This window comes from Ammospiza nelsoni, chromosome 24 (genome assembly GCF_027579445.1).
Source record: "Ammospiza nelsoni isolate bAmmNel1 chromosome 24, bAmmNel1.pri, whole genome shotgun sequence".
Lineage (NCBI taxonomy): Eukaryota > Metazoa > Chordata > Aves > Passeriformes > Passerellidae > Ammospiza > Ammospiza nelsoni.
Genome location: NC_080656.1, coordinates 269152 through 288180, shown reverse-complemented (window position 1 = coordinate 288180; position 19029 = coordinate 269152). Strand labels below are relative to the sequence as shown.

Below are 19029 nucleotides of genomic sequence, written 5' to 3'. Positions count from 1 at the left end.
CCAGAGCATCACTGGAGCATCCCCTGCACACACCAGTGCATCCCAATGTGACAAGAGCACTCTATTGCAATGGGGGACCCCTGGTTCCTTCTGTTGCCATCGAGACCCTCCTGTCCCACAGCCACCCCAGTGCTGCAGGTGCCGGTGTTAGAAGAGACAGACGCTAACTGGCTCACAGAATTGACATGGCTCCTTGTTCACCTACTGAGAACTTTGTTTCTTTCTTATGACCAACGGGCAGTGAACGTGTCTCTTAACTAAATGTAAATATATTGAATAACTATAAAAGCAACATGTTGTTATAATAAATCTCTCTTTTACACCCTTCTGATGGAGTTGTGGTGTTTTGCGCCGTGTCGCACTCTATAGCGACATCTGCTGCCCGTCCGCTGTGATTGCAACTGGACTGTAAAAAACAGAAAGAACAAAGCAAGAAAAAAGTTGAAGGGTAAAAATGAGTGAAGGCAGCAAGGATGCTGCGGAGGTCCACACCTAATTCAGACATCTGATTCGAGGTGTGTGATTATATACAAAAAATAATGGGACATAATTTATCAAAGGAGGAAAAGACTGTTTCGTCCATGGGGAAAACTTTATTCAAGAGGAAAAATGTTCAAGCTTCTGATTATGCTCTTCTTAGCTGACTGATATGGTGTAAATCACAGGACTTTGGAGCTGATGCCGACAATGCCTTCAGTGTCAGGGCATGGAAAAAGGTTTGGAAGAGACTATGGGAAGTGATATCTAAGGGGGAGAAGACGGTTGTCGATTTGGCTATTTCCTGGAGACTGTTGTATGAGGCATTGAAGGAATGGAAAGCAGAACAAGATAGAGGGGAGGAACTGGAGGAGCAGGAATTGGAGCAAGAAACTGAAGTAGAGGAGGAGGATGAGGCTGAACCTGTTGATGAATCTCCCCCTAAGGAGGCTGCTGCAGCTGCTGTGGAGGGTTCCCCAGGGTTTGCTATGGTGACAATCAAATGGCAGGCTAAGAGTGTTTCTTGGTATTTATCTCCAAAAGACGACGTTAAACCTGTGTATAGTTCACCTGCTCAGCAGTTAGTTGAACTGAGTACTAAACCGAAGTATCTTACACTTGCACAGCAGTTAGCAAAAATGAAGCTACAGAAGAAGTGAAGTGAAAAACAGACTGGGTTATTGGCCCTTTTGTCTCTCCCTGGGCCATCTGCTCCCCCCTCCCCCTCCTGTGCATCAGCTGCTCCCTCCCCCTCCTCACTTTCCCCTGAGCCATCCACCCCTTCTCTGCCCTCCTTCAAGTTGTCTGCCTCTGCTCAATCCCCTGTTGATCCATCTTCTCCCCTCCTCCCTCCTGAACTGGTTGAACAAATGCAATCCTTAACATTGTGTCCTTCTTCATCTAGTGATAGTTCTGATGAAGAACTGCCAGTTATAAGTACACCTAAAAAGATGCAAGAATCTGTTAGACCTCGTAGCAGATTCAGGCCAGCTGTTTCTTGGACTCTGCCTCCCTGCAGGGGGGCTGTGACTCCTTGACACCCTTTGCAATTTTGGGAGATTGTGAGAATGAAAGCAGCTGAAGTGGGAGATTGGAATTTGTTAGAGAAAAAAGGTCCACCTAAAAGGATGGAGATGGCTGCTGCTGCTGCTTCTGGTGGGCTTGTGGCTTTTCCTCTTTTCAAAGCTGCTCCTAACTAAGGACAACAAGATAGTGATCAGGTTTTTGCATGGAGGGTTGTACAGGACTTTCAGTCAAAAGTAGATCAGTATGGTGTTAACTCTTCGCAGGTGATGCAAGTGATTCATGTTCTAAATGCTGATGTACTCGCATCTTATGATATTGTTCACCTTGCTAGGATTCTGTTTCAGCCAGTGCAGTATGGTGTGTTTCAATGTCTCAAGCTACCTGGAAGCACATGGTTGAAAAAGTAGCATTGGACAATATGCAGTTACCTCAGCAGGATCCACGTCACGCTGTGGGAGTTGATGTCGCAGACATTTCTCCACAGAAATCCTTCCTTTTGGATTTCTGTGTCTTCAGGAGGCCAGAGGCCTCTGAAGACAAGGTAAACAATTATTATCAGCTGCTGTGGAATGCAATAGGATTCACCTTGATTGGCTCATTTTCTATGTTTATAATTAAGAGCCAATCATCAGTTCAAGCCAGGGGACTGAGTCCTTGGCCACAACTTTGTTGTGGGTTCTTTTCTATCTCTTCTTAGCTTAGCTAGCTGCTCTGCAAAACCTCTCTATATATTCTATTTAGTATAACTATAATGTATTATATCATATATTAATAAATCAAGCCTTCTGATTCAAGAAACAAGATTCACCGTCTCTCTCTCATCAGCAGCGCCCACACAGGCGCTGTAATATCTGGTGACCCCTCGTGTAAGAATAAAAATTAATCTGATAAGACCAGAGGAGCAAAATTGCTGCACTGGGTAAAAATCCTGTATGTGTAGCATTTGAGGGTTGCTTTGAAGTGACCTCAGAAAGTGGATTCAAGCCAGGAGCTGAAGAACTGAAGATCCTGATTTGGACAGAGTTCACAGCCAAGGCTGACCACAAGAGAACCTTTCTTCTGGAAAACCATCAGGAAAGATGATGGAAAAGAGCAGCAGACCTGTGGAGCTGGCCAGAGCAAGCTGGACTCTTTCAAAAGGTACTGTTCACTTTTCTATCTCTGATGAACCAGCCCTTCGTAGCTTGTGGCTGTTTGTATGGCAGACACATGCCTTGCCAGAAGAGATTCAATTCTCCCCTTCAGAGGAAAAGCTCATAGCCCTCTGGAAATACTGGTGCAGAGAAGATGGTTGCTTTTTGTCAAAAACAGATATCTATGGGTTCTTTAGATGGGCAAAGCTTTTTGGGTTCTTTACTGAAGTTCTGTATGCTTTAGATGCTTTTGTCTGGGAGTGCATGGACTCCATTTTCCAGTTCGTCTGGAACAAGGGACGCGCGTTGCCTTCCATCTACCCAGCATTTATAAAGCTTTTCCCTGTCCTGAAACGCAGAGCAGCTTGTTTTCAATGGATTTCTAATTGTTATGGCCAAGCTCCATTTCCACCACCTTTGGCAGAAGATGTGGTGGGGGAGGACATTTTTCTTCCCAGCCCCCCCTGCTTCACAGCGGGGGGGGGCGAAACTTCGCGGCGCGAAGAAGTTTTTTTTACTCTTTCTCCGGAGCATGCTCAGATGGAGTCGTCTCCTTCCCCCCCTTCTCTCTCTCCGGGGGAATGGGAGCGGCCGCTCAAGCCAGCACCGGCCTCTCAGACTCCGCCTTCAGACATGGGGGCGGCACCGGTCTTTGAGGTTTCCTCCATGGCCCTGCTAGAGCTGTCACTCCAGGAGATCCCATCTCCGCCTCTCCAGGAGGTCCCGCCCGCGGTTTCACCGGCCTCCCTGCCCCCGCCAGAGCCTGTGTCGGAGAAGGCAGAAGAGGCAGCACTTCCAGCGATTGACCTGTTGCTAAGCAACAGCGACGCTCCGCCGTCTCTCCCAGCTCCTCTGCTGCCTGTTTGCACTGCGACGGCGACTGCGACTGCGCCTCCGCAGCGGACCCCAGAGTCAGCAGCAGAAAACGCCGTTGAACCCGCGGGACCCTCGGAGCAGCCCGCGGCGGATCCCACGCTCAGCGCGGTTCCCCCCCCCGGTTCCGGCTCCCTCCCCGATGCTTCCACCGGACGTCCCAGCAGTCGCTCCGGCGGGGGGTCTCTCCTTCCGTGGAGCGGGGGCTGCCCGCCAGCTCACTGTTGTGGCAGTCCAGCTGCCGGCTTTCAAGCTCGGTGGTTTGGGGGGTGGTGTTTCGGTTGCTGTCCCATGGAGGCTGCCATCTCTGCCGCCCCTCTTGTGCCCTAGCGGCGAGGGGGAGGGGGGTCCCGAAAGTTTTGCCTTTGGTCTCCAGCCCAGTGGGGGTGGTGCCGTGATGCTGTGGGAAACAAACATTCCCAGACCCGAGATGAAGATTCTCGGGGCAGCTTCTATTTCCCTGCTGCTGGCATGCCTCAGTGGTTTAGGCGAAAGGAAGCATCTCACTACCCATGCTGCCATTGTGCTAGCAGCAAGGTTCAGGCCTGCGGGAATGCAGAGCCTGCCTCATGAGTTTGGCCTGGGATGCTGGGCTCAGGAGGTTCCTGGGCCAGGGCCATCATTTGGCCTCCTTGTGTTTCTAGGGGTTCTGGTTTGTCCTACCGGTCCGGGTCCCCCTGTGTGAGCCAGTTTTGGGGTTCCTGGTCCAGTATGGGCCAGGGCCCCCAGGACCTTTCCTTCTCTGGCATTGCTCTGCTCGGTTGCTGCTCTTTTGCTTTTCGATCAAAAAAAAAAAAAAAAAAAAAAAAAAATTTAAAAATTAAATAAAAAAGATTGAAAATAGAGGGCAGCAGCTCTGAAGCGCTGAAAGCACTGAAGGGCCAGAAAAGGACATTCTAAAAATTGTTCAAATTGTTTCAAATTGTTTAAAATTGTGTTATGCTGTTTCAGGAAAAAAGGACTCTAAGGACTCTCAGATGTCCAAAAGAAACGACTTCAGCTGATGGACTGTTCCTGAAACTCAGCTGCATGGACTTGAATTCTCTTTGCATTGTTTTTGCAATTTTCTTATATTGTAGGATTGTTTTAGTGAATTGTTAGTATTCTATATTTTATAGGTGAAGGAATTTCCTGTTCATTCCACATCAGCGTTTTTCTTTTATTTTTATACAATTTAGAAAGGTGAGATGTCGCAGACATTTCTCCACAGAAATCCTTCCTTTTGGATTTCTGTGTCTTTGGGAGGCCAGAGGCCTCTGAAGACAAGGTAAACAATTATTATCAGCTGCTGTGGAATGTAATAGGATTCACCTTGATTGGCTCATTTTCTATGTTTATAATTAAGAGCCAATCATCAGTTCAAGCCAGGGGACTGAGTCCTTGGCCACAACTTTGTTGTGGGTTCTTTTCTATCTCTTCTTAGCTTAGCTAGCTGCTCTGCAAAACCTCTCTATATATTCTATTTAGTATAACTATAATGTATTATATCATATATTAATAAATCAAGCCTTCTGATTCAAGAAACAAGATTCACCGTCTCTCTCTCATCAGCAGCGCCCACACAGGTGCTGTAATAAGTTGATGCCTTGCTGGGCAATGGACCATTCTCTAACCTGGATTTGCAGGCAAGATGGGACCCCCTGGTTCTGGCACAGGCCCAGCAGCTGGGTATGAGTGCCTTACTTAAAACAATGGAGATGGCAGCTCCTAAACCAAGGTAGATTACCATCCAGCAAGGGGTGAAGGAACTTTTTCTGCAGTTTTTGGAGAGGGTTGCTGCAGCCCTTGAGAAGCAAGTAGAAGATGATAAGTTGAGGTAAGTTTTATGCAGACAGCTAGCATGGGAAAATGCAAACGATGATTGCAGGGGAATTATTGATTCTTTACCAGGATATCCCTTGCTGTCTGATCTTGTAGTTGCTTGCTCAAAGGTTTATTCGGTTGTGCAAAAAAAGGCTTCTTTGGCAAAAGTCATGAAGTCCTCACCCACATGTTCTGCTTGTGAAGAATCAGGGCATCTGAAGACCCAATGCCCTCAAACTGCTGGACAATATGCACACTCTAGTTGGTTTGGTTATCGCCCCAGAGAAAGTTCAAAGACAGATGCCTTGGAAATATTTGGGGTTGATAATCGCCAATAGACAAATTCTGTCTCAACCTGTAAAATTGGACATTGAAATTAAAACCTCTGCTGATGTGCAGAGATTGGTTGGTGCAATAGGTTGGCTTAGGCCATACTTGGGGATAACTAATCACCAACTACAACCTTTGTATGACCTACTATCAGGGATAACTTCCTCTACCGATGAGAGACATTTGACCACTGCAGCAAAAAAGGCTGTAGAAGTTGAATTGGCCTTGACATCTGGATTTGTTACAAAGATAGATGTTTCTGTTGGTGTGCAATTCTTTATTTTCAGAGATGATGAAATATCATGCAGATTGTTGTGTCAACAGAATGATAAAAGGGAAGAAAATTGCATATTTTGGAGTGGATATTTTTATCTTTCAGGTCCTGAAAAACAGCTCCAGGTCTGTATAAGCTTTTTGCAGACATCATTATCAAAGGTCGCAGATGCTACCATGACACCTTAGGCCGTGATCCTGTAACTATTGTCATACAAGTACAACAATGGTATTTTGAGTGGTGTTTTCAAAACAATCATGAGCTACAATCTACTTTATCTTCCTTTACAGGTCAAATAGTATATCATTTACCTTCTGTCATGGTTGGACTCTGACACAATGCTAGTGCCTCTATGAGAATACCTTCTCTCTGGTGTCTGCTGTGAGATGTGACCAGGAATAAGCAAAGCAGACTCTTGCTTAGAAATAAAGAAAACTTTATTAACTAAACTACAAGAAAAGAAGAAAAAAAAATACAAGGAAAATGAAAACCTTACAAAAGCATTTTCCTCCTTCCTCCCACCAAATTTCTCAATGCAATACATTATCCTAAATCACTAACTCTCAGTCTAGCACCACTCTTTAGAATACTCAATCTTCAGTTCATCAAGAGGAGAGGAGTCCTTCTTGCACTATAGGCTTCTCCTGGAAACATGTTGAAGCTTTGTGTGCTTCTATGTCACTCAGCACTGCTCGGAAAGTTCTTTGCTATCGTGACACCTTCCTTCTATGCTTAGTGCTTTCACTACTGCGCATGGACCAGAGCTGCTTCTAGAGTTGTCTTTCAAGGATGCCTTGTTTCACTCTAAAAAAGGCACAGTCTTTCCTTCAGGACATCTGTCTCCTCTAGTTTTTTCACCCGCTGGGGCTGAGGGGTACCCACACTGAACCCTCCTGGTTCTGAGGCACTGCCTCCCCCTAAATGAAGTCTCTATGTCACAGGAAAAAAAATGGTTCCGTCTATGGCTACACAAGAAAAGTCCAGCCAAAAGGCTACTCTATCATCTCTCCCCTCACTCAAGAGTCTTCTCTATTTTCTTCGTGGCTAATCCCTTCTTATCTCATCTCTTATCTCTCCTCTCATTCAGCTTCAGGAGGATCAGCATTTGCAAGGTTTCAATCATGCAAGAAAAGGGTTAAAAATTTCAGTCTCTGCTTGTCTTAGAGCTCTGGAACTCCCACCCTGCCCTGCCGGGCACCTTCTCGCTGCACTCCCCCCCCTTCACCTGCTGGGCTGGCCGCTATCAAATTCAGATGCCAGCTCTCCCTCTCTCTCTCCTGGGGAGGGCGGGTGGCTGCCTGATGTCTCTTGCTGCTCCTCCACCCTTCCATCCTCAAGGGCCTCCTCACCCCCCACATCTCTGTCCGGGCCCAGGCCTACCACATGGCTGCCCCTCCCCCGCCCAGCAGCAGCAGCTGGATGGGGGAGGGAGATCTGATTTCTTTCCCTCGAAGTCTCAAGAGAACTTCCCAGGGCCGCAGCTCTGGTTTTTAACTCCTGTGTGTTCTCAGAGGTGTGTCCAAACCTCACTGGCTACATCAGGTGCCAATATTAAAATCTGAGCACCCATTGGTTTGACTGCAGCATCCCAGAATTCCCATTTCCCAGTCAGACCAGCACACCTTCTCATCCTATTTTGAATTTCACCAAGAGGATTCCTCTTCAGGGGAAACAACTTTGCTCTTCTGTGCCAGGGGAAGCTGTGACAGTTTTTACAAATGGATCAGGAAGAACTGGAAAAGCTGCTGTAGCCTGGAAGAAAGATGACCACTAGGAATATGAAGTAGTGGTTCAACAAGGGTCTCCTCAATTAATTGAACTTTGTCCCATACTCTTAGCCTTTACCTTATTTCCTAGTTCCGTAAATATAGTTACTGATTCTGTTCATGATGCTAATTTAGTAATACAGTTGGACCAAGCTGTGTTGTATAATGTAAAGGAGAAACCATTATTTGTTATGTTGTTGAAATTGTGGACTGTTATTCATAATCAAAGGCATTCTTATTTTATTATGCATATTTGTAGCCATACATCGCTACCTAGATTCTTTGTTGAAGGTAACACCTATGTGGATTCGCTTGTGGCTGCCTCAGCAGTAAAAATGGTGCCTAATGTGTTATAGCAAGCTGTTCTATCTCACCATTTTTTTCATCAGGATGCTCAGGCACCATGGCAGCAATTTAAATTATAAAATAGTGAAGCAAAGTCAATTATTTCTTCTTGCCCTCATCGTCATACATCTCATGTTTCACAATATTACGGTACTAATCCTAGAGGCTTACTCCCTTTGCAAGAATGGCAAACGGATGTTACAAAAATGCCTGAATTTGGCTGTCAAAATATGTTCATGTTACAATTGACACCTTTTCTCATGCCATGGTTGCCTCAGCGTTGGCAGGTGAAACAGTTCGGGATGTTATTCATCATTTTTGCCACACCTTTTCCATCTTAGGCATTCCATCACATGTAAAGATGGATAACGGCCCGGCATATGTTTCAAAGAAATTCCAGGTGGTTTTTTGTGCCTGGGATGTTGATCATTCCGCTGGTGCTCCTCATGCCTCAACAGGCCAAGCAATTATTGTACGTGATCATGGTGTGTTGAAGTGCTAGGTACAAAAACAAAAATGGGGAATGCAAAGGGAATCACCTCAAGTGAGATTAGACAAAGCCATTTATGTCTTAAACTTTCTGTGTCCTTTACCTGACTTACATGTGTCTCCTATATTCTATCATTTTCTGTCTTTGAATTCAAAACAGCCAAGCTTTAAGAAAGGTATTAAGGTATGGGTAAAAGACTTAATCACAGAAAGGTGGACTGGCCCAGTGGAATTAGTAACATGGGGAAGAGGATATGCATGCATTTTAACAGAAAATGGACCTCGTTGTGTCTCTGTCCATTTCGTTAAACCTTATTTGGAACACAAAGAAAAGGACAGGATGGGTAATTCTACAGCAGAAGCAAAATGAGTAGGTAATTGCGTTGATTATTAGGTGGATGGAAGCATGGACCCTCAAGGAATGTATGGTAAAGATGGTAATTCAAGACAGAGTAAAGGGAGTTACAGGCTTACGCTGAAAATCAAAAATTTAAGGTAATGGATGTTACTTTTGCTTCTTTTCTTTGAATTCTCTTATAGAGAGGTTGGTAGTACTGAGAAATGTGTCTTGTACCATTTCCTTTTGCAGGGCACACACAGTTCCAAAAATAGGGGAATTTGATGTACCTTAGGGAGAAATGTTGCCTTTGCATAAGGGTTGAATTAGTAGCTGAAGTCCAGACTTCGAGCAACTAGGTTGGTTGTGAGAGCAGCAACCAATTGTAAAGTTAAGTGGATGCTACTTGGTTCTAAGTGGTGACTAGGCAGATGACTTGGTCTCTGATTCTGTGTGGAAGAAAGTTATTTGATTAGAGGTGAAGGTGTCATTCTGCTACAAATGTGTCATCTGAAAATTGTGAGGTCTGTAACAGTATTTGAAGATCTGTTTTTATGGACCTTGTTTGTATATGAATGTTAGGATTGTGAGAGTGTGTGTTGTGGAGTTGGAAGAAGTTGGTTATCTGTAAGTGAATCTGTAAGTGAATGAAGAATGGATCCTCTGTCTGCTTGGATTATTGCAAGGACCCTGCAAAAGTCCTTAGCAGTTGTGTTTCTGGGTCAAATACAAAAAGGGGGAATTGTAGGAAAGGCATTTTGTGCTGTTCTTGTGCGTCAGTAAAGGCTTCCTAAAGATAAGGAAAGCCCCGTATCTCTCCGGAGGAAGACACAGAGGCTGTCACCACAGAGACATGATGAAGGAGAGAAAGTTAAAAGATACGGACTCTAGCTGGCTCACAGAATGACATCGCTCCTTGTACACCTACTGAGAACTTTGTTTCTCTCTTACAACCAATGGGCACTGAATGTGTCTTTTAAGTAAATGTAAATATCTTGAAAAACTATAAAAAAAACTATAATAAATCTCTCTTTTACACCCTTCTGATGGAGTTGTGGTGTTTTCTGCTCTGTCGCGCTCTATAGCGACACTCCCACAGTGCCCTAAACCAACCCCTTCCTGAGGTCCCCCCTCTTCTTCTCCAAGTGTCCTCTCCCTGAATCCCCCATCCTTCCTCAGGGTTCCTTTCCATACCCCTCATGTCTGCGCCCCCTCGCCCTCACTGGGGTTCCCCTGCCTCTCCCTGACACCCCCCAGGTCCCTCACTGTCCCCTGCTTTCCCCCCTCCTGCAGAGCTCCCACACTCAGGGGTCCCCCAGTGGGCGCAGTACCCCAGGGGCACAGGTGGCACTCGAGGACCGCCTGGTGCTGAGCTGTGCGGTGGCTGTTGGGACAGGTCCTCTGTCCTCCTGGCCCCGGGAGGGCTCAGAGGCACTGCTAGGCACCGGCCCCCACCTGGAGCTGCGCCATGTTGGGGACAATGACAGTTGCCAGTACCAATGCCAGGACAGTGTGGCTGAGTGTCCTCCTGAATGTCACTGTCCTGGGTGAGCAGGACCCTCGGGTTGGGGGTGACTCCACCCACAGCACCCCTATTCCACCTTGCCCAGTGCCCACAGCCCTGTCTCTGTCCCCGCAGTGCCCGTGGCAAATGCCACCATTGCCCCTGGTCCCCTGGCACATCACGTGCATGCAGGTGATGCCGTGACCCTGCGCTGCTCAGTGCAGGTGGTCTCAGCACTTGTCACCTGGCTGCACAAGGGGCACGAGGTGGCTCGGGGTCCCCTCCTGGAGCTTGGGGACATCGATCTGAGACATTCAGGCACCTACCAGTGCATGGCCACCAACCTGCTGGGACAGGACGGGCACTACGCATTCAAGGCACTCACAACTTAGGTGGTCCTGGAGGTGACACCTGGCTCACCCTGGGTCACAGGTGGAGTCACGCAGGGTCGCCAGGATGTTCAGGACTCCCAGGGTCCAGGGTGTGTCCCCTCTGTCCCCAGCAGTGGTTGTGAATATTGGCAGGACCCCCCTGTTCCTGCTCCTGCTCGTGGCTGTCAGTAGGGGCTGTCACTGGTGGCACCACGGAGTGAGTGACAATGGAGGGGATGGGCGTCCTGGAGTGAGGAAAAGCCCTCAGAGTGGGGAAAGACACCTGGCAGCACCCAGGTCTCCTGAGCTCGGGGAACCTGAGCCCACAGTGACATTGGCTGGGTGTTCTAGAGGAATATATAGGGTCTTGATTCTGCTCCAGGGTCATCCAGAGTAGGCTTTGAGGAAAATTGGGATGGCACTGGGACGTCCTGGACGGTTTGGAGAGCTTCCGGAGGGCTGTACAGAGATGTGGGGGATCATTTTGGAGTCCTGGGAGTGTTCGGGGATCCCTGCCAGAGCGGTGCCTGGAGATGGCCTCAAGCCCTGTGCCGGGCAGGAAGCGCCACCCGTGTCCTCCTGGCCATGTGCTGCTGGTTGCATTGCTCAGGGCTCCCAGGTGCCTCTGGATGGGGCTGCTCTGGAGCTGCTGTGGGACTGCGGGGCTGCTGCCGGGAAGCTTGGCCAGGCTGGGGGAGACCCTGAGGGGCTGAGGCACTGCTAAGCCCTGAGTAATTGGTTGTCAGAGGCCATAAGCAGCCGCCTGGCAGCCGCCTTGATCCCGACAGCTGGCTGCTCTGGTGCTTCTAGGTCAGTGGCTAGTGGGAGGGACCCCCTGGAATCAGGCGTGGAACCCTGGTCCTGGCCTTTCAGGGCTGGGAGGCCAGCAGTTGTGGGGCTGGGCGTGTGCCCTCCCTGTGCTCCAGACTGCAGGCCCCTGCCCCTGAGCCTTAGGCATTGAGCTCCACTGCCTGATATCCAAGTCTTGTTCCTGTTGCTGTGGGGGAGGCCGAGCTCTGTGGCTTTAGGCCCCACGGAGCCAGAAGAGCAGCAGCTTTGAGCCCAAAGGGGCCACAGAAAGGCCCTCTTGGACCATGGACATTCCTGTCCTGCCCAGGCCAGGGACACATGAGAGTGCAGCGGGCACCTTCAGGGTGCCACGCTGGCTTTGCACTGGGCCACCTCGCTGTGCTGCGCACGGCTGGCTCTTTGCTTTGCCGCTCTCGGCCTTGTGTCGTCGTACTCCTTTGGCTGCCTGCAGCCCTATCAGGAGGGCAAACGGCCCCGTCTCCAACATCTCAAGGGGGAAATGGAACTCTCCCAGCTCTCAGCCCACGCTGTAAGCAGAGCAGAGCCTTTTCCCCAGCCCCGATGGCTTTCTGCCTGCTTCTGGCCCCTGGCCACCATGACCCTCTGCACTCGCTCTGAGTCACCTACAGCATGGCTGGTGCCTCTTGATTTGCTGACCCTGGGATGTGAGGCTCACTGAGGGAAAGGTGGCTGTCCCAATGCTGAGGGCACACGTGGCTCACTGAGCAGACTTGAGGCTTCCCCAGCAGCTTGCAGGTGCCTTATGTGTCATGTTACAGTGCTTGTGCTCCTGCCTCTTCCTGTCCCTCTTCTCACCCTCACCCAACCTGCACCCTCTGACCTACCTTCAAAAACCCCTGTTGCGTCAGACACGGTGTCAAGAGCCCTCCTTCGGCTGCCGGTCGAGCGCACATTACAACCTCCGGGCCTGAGAGCAGGGTGGGCTGGGGGAGCTGGTCTCTCAGACCATGAGGGAACGGCTCTCGACAGCACCTGCCCATGGACCTTCCCCGCACCAAATAAAATCATCTCCAAGCTTAGCTAGTAAGCTAGTAAGGTATAAACCATTAATTGCCTGGAAATCTGGCACTAGTCTCTAAGTTCCATTAGGTTTCTTTATTGCTGATGTAGCAGTATTAAATTTTGGCTGCCATTCTTCCAATAGTCCTGATGTCAGGGATTTAATTGATAGTTGGCTCTATTCCTTTCCTAGCTTCTGATCTTCAAGGGTATTGCTTTCTGACTACTGCCTTAACTCTTGTCTGTAGCTCAATTTTCATAGGGTCTGCTCGTTTTGATTTTCCTGGGCTGTCAGTATCCCATACTCTTGGGTATACCTGATTCAATACTTCCTCTAACTAGTTCTTCTTGTTTGTTGGTCTGGTGTCAGTTGTCAGTCCTACTGCTGAAACCACTCATTTGTGTTCAGGTACCTTCCATTGAAGTTTTCTTTTTCTAAACGGAACTGTTGCTTCCAAATTTTCAAGCAAATCCCTGCATAGGACAGATTTGGGTGAGTTTGGTAAATAAAGAAACTGATGTATTCCCATTTTCTTCTTGATTTTACATCAAAGTGGTTTCAGGAAGAATGCATTTTCACGCTGGCCAGTGGCTCCTAGTGCTTGAAGATAGTTTTCACTTTTGGGTATCAGTGCTTGATTCAAGAGTGAAAATGTGTCTCCACAATTAGTTAAAAATTCAACTTCTTTATTATTCTTTAGCTGTATTTTAACCGGTAACCTGCTAGGGTAAGAATTGCCAGTCTCGGTCATTTCTTATCATCTCGAGTGGCTGCAAGAGTTTTGTGTATATTGTCTGCTAACTCTGGGCACTGGCCTTTCTTCCAGTGTCCTGATTTCTTACAAGATGCACATTGATTTGGCCCCAGCTTGGTCTGTGGCTGCTTTGAACCTCCTCTGCCTCTGCTCTTTTTGTCCCTGCCTCTGCTTCATCCACGCCCACGTCCGGCCTCTCCCTGGTGCCGATCCAGAGCTGCCACCATGGCTGCAGGGAGCTCTTCTTTATTTTCTCTCTCTTGATTGTCATACACTTTCTATGCTTTTCTCATTCAGGCCTTTAAGTCTCTCTTGACAGGCTCTTTCAGCTTCTGAAATTTCTGCCTGACATCTGGGCTAGATTGCCCTGACATCAGGGAAACCCACTGCTGCTTTCCCACATCCGACCAGGGATGCAGGGCTGCGCATTTACATGCAGCTGCTCACAGCCTGTCCACAAAGTCAGTGGGTGACTTGTGCTGTCCCTGTGTAACGTTATCTATTACTGACCAAGTTATTGCTTTTGGAATGGCATTTTTTAATTCCAATGTGACTATGTCCTGGTATCTGGTTAACATTGCACAGCTGCCTGCATTGTTCGCGTCCCACAAAGGGCTTGCAGTAGGACACAGCTGGTCCATTGTACCTTGCAAGGCTCCACTAGCAATTTGTCCCTGCACACGTGCTCTGGCCACCTTGATCACCAACTCTTCTGCTGGTTTGGTTAGCTCTGTCAATATGAAATCACTATCACCTCAGTCTGGCTCTTGACTCTTGACTATGAACTCCAATCTTTTTGCTGCTTTGCTAGCGTTTTCTCTATCCATTTTAACTTTTTGCCACCAACTCTTGAGGTCACTAGTAGAAAAGCAGATGTTCACCCACATGGCGTCTCCTGGGGGACTCAAGACTTGCCTTAAGGGGGTGACTAAAGGCCAAGCTTTCTTGGTTTTATTCCTTGTGTTGGTTGTCACTGGGGGTCCCTGACATTGTCCCCTCACCTGGATTATTCATCTCATCCTCACGGCCATTTGGCTTTCATTCAGGGGCCGGAGTGGTTGCCTGAGGTGGAGTGTACCCGTGCTGGCCTGGGCTAACTCAGCTCTAAGTCTTGGACACCTAGAACACAATCTTCCTGGTGAATCTGAGCCAATTTCAAACATCTCTGCCTTATGCTGAGTGCTAAATGACATCTCTTTCTTTTCTGCCTCTTATCTCTTTCCAAAGTTAGGACTAAAGGTCCCATGGGGCCAAATCAAAGCCACATTCTTTCTGACACTTGGGTTTATTCTTCAGGGTAAAAACCATGTCTGCATATATCACTGGATCTCATTTTTCTCCTTGTCTTAAAAATAACATCAACTGTAACAATGGATCATAACGTTCCATTAGGGGGTCACTTTTCACCACTTTCTAATTGATACTAAGCCTACCATTGGGTAAGAGTATTTCATCAGATTACCTTACATGAAAAATTACCCTCTGGGACTCCTCCCAAATCTTTCTCATCTGCTAAATTACATTCTAGTGGACTCTTTTTAATACCATCTTTACTTCTTGTGTTATTCATTCTTCATGCTATCTACATTTCCAAACTTAGCCGGATGTATTAGTACTTCTTGTTTCCTTCTCTTTATCCCCTGTAGACTACACTTAACATACACAGGCTGTCTCTGAGTCACCCAGCACGGATATTCTTTTTTATAGTCTTAACAAGCAGTGTAAACAAAAGGATTCCACATTCCACACAATCTGCAAGGAACTGGGGTATGATCGGACATAAAACGAGTTTCTTAAAACACTGCCTAAAGTCATACTCAGGAGTATATACTCACGTAAAGCTAGAGGTCACAACCCTTGACTTTGGATGTAGTGTCTAAAAGCTTGGGTGACTGCTCCAAGTTGTTCAAACACTTCTCAAACTCAGACGGGATTGATGCTGTGCCCATTTCCCTGGGGTGTTGCGGTTCGTGTCTATTTATCAGTTATCGTAGAATGGTTTCTTTTCATGTACCCCGTATTTTCCCCAAGTTGGTTTACCCCTAGGTTTTTCCCTCCCTCAAAGCTGTCCCTCATGCCATTCCCCGCTCTATGTTCCAGCTCCTTCCCTGCCTCTCAAGATAATCCAGCTCTTTATTCCTGAACCTTCCCTGTCACTTTTGCCTTGGACCAATCCCTGACTGCACCACCCCTTTGGAATTCCCTATTGCTGGAAGCCCCTCTGGCCCATGTGACCTACCCTCTCCTCTCATCTGTCCTAATTAGTCCCAAGCAACTGATGGAATGCCCTCGCTCCTCCCCTGCAGATTCCTTCTTGCTCAATCCTTTGTATCCACCCCCCTGAGTTGTACCCCGATAAAATCTCATGCACAGAAGTGCTGGCGGCTCTATGCTGCTGAATCCTTCCCTTGGGATAAACCTTTGCCTGTGGAACCCCACAATCGAGGAGCCTCCTCCTTCTCTTTGGCTGCTCCGTGCTGCAGTGAGTAGATCCTGAACCACTGAGCAGGGGCTCAGCAGGTTCAGCCGCAGGCAGAACCCACGCCTTGGCCGTTCCCCACTCCTGGCGCAGCGCCGCAGTTTTCCCAAGAGCCAGCCCGGGCTCCGCTGGGCTGCGTCCATGGGGAACCCGTCCCAGTGCCTGACCGCGCTCTGGGTGAAAAACCTTTTCCTGATACGGAAATGAAATTTGCCCTGTCCCAGCTCCCTGCCCTTTTCTCCAGTCCTGTCACTGGTCCCAACAGTGACGAGAGCTGCAGCAGCCCCTCTGATTCCCCTCAGGAGGAGGTTGAAGACCACAATGATGCCCTTTACTCTCCTCCAGGCTGAACAAAGTGGCCTCAGCTGCATCTAGGGCTTCCCCTCCAGGCCACACTCCATCCTTGCAGTCCTCCTTTGCATTCTGGCTAATGGTTTCATAACTTTTGACATTGTGCTGCCCAAAACTGCGCCCGTCTGCTTCCAGCGCTTCTCTTGGCTGCTGCTTCAGGGTGTGGGCACCATCATCAGAGACACAGAAGAGCTTCTCCTCCCAGACTTGTCCTTATCCTCTGCACTTCCACGTATCTGCCTTGATGTTCACTGGGGAACTTGCCACTTTGTGGCCGCTTCTTGCTGTGCTCAGCAGGGACACAGTTTTGTTTGGACATGAGCTGCCAGAGCAAGACATGCAGCAACTGAAGCTGAGAATAGCAGAGGCTGGGCAGATTCTGTTTTCTCCAGAATGTGGGAAAGAGAGTGAGAAAAGCACAAGGAAATTTCAGACTGTTAACTTTGCATTCTAATTGCCCTGCGAAACTCAGCAATGGATGGTGCTCTGGTGCTACTGCCAATGCCTTCCATGAGAAAAATTCATTTCAGGAAGGAGGTCAGCCTTGGCTGTGAACTCTGTCCAAATCTTCAGTTCTTCAGCTCCTGGCCTGAATCCACTTTCTGTGGTCACTTCAAAGCAACCATCAAATGCTACACATAGAGGATTTTACCCAGTGCAGCAATTTTGCTCCTCTGGTCTTATTAAATTAATTTCTGCTCTCACACTTCGGGTCACCAGATATTGCCGCGCCTGAGTGGGCGCTGGCTGGTGAGAGAGATGGTGAATCTTGTTTCTTGAATCAGAAGGCTGAATTTATTAATATAAGATATAATACATTATAGTTATAATAGAAAGAATAAGGAGAGAGGTTTTGCAGAGCAGCTAGGCTAGCTAGGAAGAGATAGAAAAGAATCCACAACAAAGCTGTGGCCAAGGACTCAGTCCCCTGGCTTGCACTGGTGATTGGCCCTTAATTATAAACATAAAACATGAACCAATCACCAATCAAAATAGGTGCCCCTGTTGCATTCCCCAGCAGCTGATAATAATTGTTTACCTTGTCTTCGGAGGCATCTGGCCTCCCAAAGACACAGAAATCCGAAAGAAAGGATTTCTGTGGAGAAATGTCTGCGACAAGCAGAAAAATAATGTAAAAAGTAGAAAAGTAAGGACAAATAGAACAATGGTCTGTGTATTAACGTTTGGCTAGAATAACTCCCTAAGTTACAGAAAAGTTTATCTAGCGAGATATTAGGAAGTTTTAAGGTTAATAATGGAGCTATGTGCATTTTGCTTTAAGGCTTAAAAGCAGGTATTGTATTCAAAATAAGCAAGCATTGTTTTAACCAAAGGTACGTGTGTGCTTATAGTGCTTGGACTGAACTACTGTCAATGTGCTTTTGATTTGTGTGACTGGTCAAAAACTTTTAAGTAAATTGTAACATTAAGTTCTTGGTCAGCTGCCTGGGATGTGAGCTGCTGGCATCTTCCCACTGTCATAACCATGTAATGAGACTGATGCTGGAAAATAAAACAGCTCAAGGCAGTTCCTCAGCAATCCCGTCCCGTTGGTGATTTGTACACAGACCCCGGCCAGCGACAGAGCCCTGCTCGCTCTCTGGGCTGAATTACCCACATCAAACATGGACTTACAAAACAGAGCGGATGCTTGAGAAGATGATTCCCTTCAGTTTTGATAGAAAACAACAACAAAGGTCTTTGAAACTCAAACCAAAGATGTCTGTGCATGTGCCACTCTAGGCATACACACAGAAATGAGTCCAGCACAGGAGCCATCCCGGCCCATACAGGGGCAGGTGTGTGTGTGCTCCAGCTCGCGGCTCTTTGGGAGCAAGGGGCAGGTGTGTGTGTGCTCCAGCTCGGGGCCCTGCCGGGGCACTCCCCGGGCCCAGCACTGTCCCCGTGTCCCCGGGGAAGGGCCCCTGCGCTTTCCCCCCGTCCCCTCCTCAGCCGCGGCCTCCAGAGCAGCACAGCCCGAAGGTGCAGCCGGGGGTGGGGGGGGAAGGTGTGGTATGGGCCGCCCCCAGCGGCCCCGCGGCCGAGCGCTCACCTGGGATCTGCCCGCAGACACCTGCCCAGCGCTCAGGCGCGGCGGCATAAACCATTTAAAGCGGTTTTCCTTCTCCATGGCTCCGATATGAGGGCGGGCGGGGCTGCCCCAGCTCCCGGCGGCCGCTGAGGGCGGGCGCGAAGGGCGGGAAGCGGCAGCGGCCCCTCAGCGCGGGAGAGCTCTGAGGGGAAGGGGGGGGTCACGCCTGTGCAGGGAATAACTGGGAGAGCCCAGTCCTCCTGTGGCAAAAATGCATATTTTATGATTGGCTTTTCGCAAATATTAAAATGAATATTATATGTGTTTTGTCAGAAAGTTATGCTGTATTAATGTTATGAATAAGAAGCTTGACTAGGCTAATATTCAAGCAGCAATCAATTTATTATTTAATATGGTAAAGTATGAGCAATACAGCGCTGGGTACAGTGGGGGAAGTTTTCCCTCCAACTGCACACCGATAATTGAGGGTTACAGGTATTTATAGGGGTACTCATCAGCTTTTTCAGCAGTTTCTGTTTCTAATTTTTTTACTCATCAGCAATTTTTATTCTAAATTATTACATCATGATTCTATACACTATTGTGATCTTAGTTTTTCAGCATGTATCTCAAAAGGAGTATCTCTAGATGGTGATGGTTTAGTTTCTGAAAGAAGAAAGACTAATCTCATGTGGTGGGGTCTAGCTCTTCACATGTGTGTTCACCTTTTAATTGCAGAGACTATAAATCTCATAACAGTGATGTCTAGCTTCTTTTTGGTCGAAACTATAAACTCTTGATGTGATGTTCATCTTCTTTTCTCAAGCTGTTTTTCTCTGCTTCAATAAGGCATA

General features: G+C 47.9%; 1 pseudogene; it reads left to right on the top strand.

The window, feature by feature from the left end:
• The window catches only part of LOC132083488 (Fc receptor-like protein 3), a 43455-nt pseudogene that overhangs the window by 11866 nt on the left and 12560 nt on the right, over positions 1-19029 (top strand).